Here is a 2,333-nt window from a genome sequence, read left to right as displayed (position 1 = left end):
CACCAGGCTCCTCCATCCATGGGATTTTCCAGGCAAGAGTACTGGAGTGGGGTGTCATACAGTCTAATGACAGGGGTATATGTTGGTGGTTGTCATCCACTTGTGACCGGCCTGGTCATTTCACAAGCCTTAGCTGTGTTGAAGGAGGAGATAGCAGGGCTAAAATTGAGGGGATGGGGAAGGAGACTGAAATATGTTCCTAGTACTCTCTCTGCAAACCAACATTTGACAAACATAGAACAACTCGAATGTCCCATATATCCCATACTCAGTTTCCCCCATCAGCAACATCCTATATTAGTGTGGTACTCTTGTTACAATTAATGAACCGATATTGAACCAATATTATTAACTGAAGTCCATACTTACTCAGATTTCCATAGCTTTCACCTACTACTTTTCTTTTCTGATCCAGATTCCTAAGTAGGATACTATATTTAAGCATCATGTCTTCTTAGGCTCCTCTTGGCTGTATGTGAAAGCATACAGCATTTATCTCTTTATGTCTGACTTAGTTCCTGGCTTCCCAGGTGGCTCAGACAATAAGGAATCTGCCTGCAATGTGGGAGACCTGGGTTCGATCCCTGGGTTGGGAAGGTTATTTATCATAATGTCCAAAAGTCTATCCATGTTATCGACAAAGAAAGGACTTATTTTTTATTGGTGAATGATATTCCTGTGTGTATATACATTTTCTTTATTAATTCATCTTTGATGGACACATAAGTTGTTTCCATGTCTCAGCTGCAGGCTGCAGTGAATGTGGAGAGGCAGCTCTGTCATCAATATAGGGACTTTCTTTACTGCTGTAGATCCAGAAGTGGGATTGTGGGATCATTTGAAAGTCCTATTTTTAATATATGGGAAGTCTCTGTATTATTTTTGCCATTTTTGTAACTATAAAACTATTTTTTTAATTATTTAAAAATAAGTTTTATTTTAAAATTATTAAAAAAAAGAACCTGCTGAGTGTAATTAATTGGGAAATTTATACAAATGTTACCCTGGTCACTGATTAAAGTGCCTTCCTCACCTAAAAAGAAATCATTTTAATGAAAACCCATTTTCCCATGGAATATTCCTAATAACAATCAGCATCTTTCTTGAGAACGTCAACAGATGTGTCTTACTGGAAGCATCTGAGTCCTTCTGGAGCCTGCAGAAATCCTCATATGTACTGATGGCAAAGGGAATTACAGTGAATAGAGTATATAGTAACAGACATGTCAGGGTGGATTTGACCAGACTCCAACTTCAGGAAGATATTCCAACTGACAGCCTGCTGTGCTGTACAAGGTTAGCTCACAATGTCTCCTTCTTCTGAAAAGTTAGAGGATAGCGGCAGGCATTAGCAACAGTGCTCTGACCTACTACAGCACAGGAGTCTTCAATCCATCTCTTTACCACGCTTGAGTCTTATCTTGTTGAGCCCACCTGCCCTTCTTCCTCTGTTTCTCTCTCTCCTTAAGGTCACTGAGTCCTGCATCACACAAAAGCAGACAGTATGGGTCAGTTGTGATCTGCTCAGATTAAGAATGCCAAGACAGCACACAACTAAACTACAGAATGCAGCGAAGTCTAGAGTCAGGTAACCCTAATGCCTGAGCTGAGGGCTGGTGCATCCCCACTGAGGCGCTGGAGAGTGAAGCAGAAGGGAGGGACCCAGGGCTGGGAAGAAAGAGGACCTGCAGCCTCTACTTGCACTCTCAGGGAAAGTCCACTTTCAGTTAGAGTAAAATATAAAATAGATGGCAAATAGATGAGGGAAAATGGAAACAGTGACATACTATATTTTTTGGACTCCAAAATCACTGCAGACAGTGACTGCACCCATGAAATTGAGATGCATGCTTCTTGGAAGAAAAGCTATGACAAACCTAGAACGCATACTAAAAAGCAGAGACATCATTTCCCTGACAAAGTTCTGTCTAGTCAAAGCTATGGTTTTTCCAGAAGTCATGCGTGGATGTGAGAGTTGGGCCTGAAAGGAGGCTGAGCACCAAAGAACTGATGCTTTCAGACTGTGCTGGAGAAGACTCTTGAGAGTCCCTTGGACTGCAAGGAGATCAAACCAGCCAACCATAGAAGGAATCAACCCTGAACATTCACTGGAAGGACTGATGCTGAAGCTGAAGCTCCAGTACTTTGGTCACCTGATGTGAAGAGCCAACTCACTGCAAAAGGCCCTGATGCTGGGAAAGATTGAAGACAGGGGAAGAATGGGGTAGCAGGGGATGAGTCTTCATATATACAGTAGAGTATTACTCAGCCATAAAAAATGAAATAATGCCATTTGTAGTAATATGGGCAGACCTGGAAATTATCATACTAAG

The sequence above is a fragment of the Bos indicus x Bos taurus genome, chromosome 11 (genome assembly GCF_003369695.1).
Source record: "Bos indicus x Bos taurus breed Angus x Brahman F1 hybrid chromosome 11, Bos_hybrid_MaternalHap_v2.0, whole genome shotgun sequence".
Taxonomy (NCBI): Eukaryota; Metazoa; Chordata; class Mammalia; order Artiodactyla; family Bovidae; genus Bos; species Bos indicus x Bos taurus.
The sequence above is the reverse complement of the archived record's forward strand: the minus strand, read 5'-3'. Positions refer to the sequence as shown.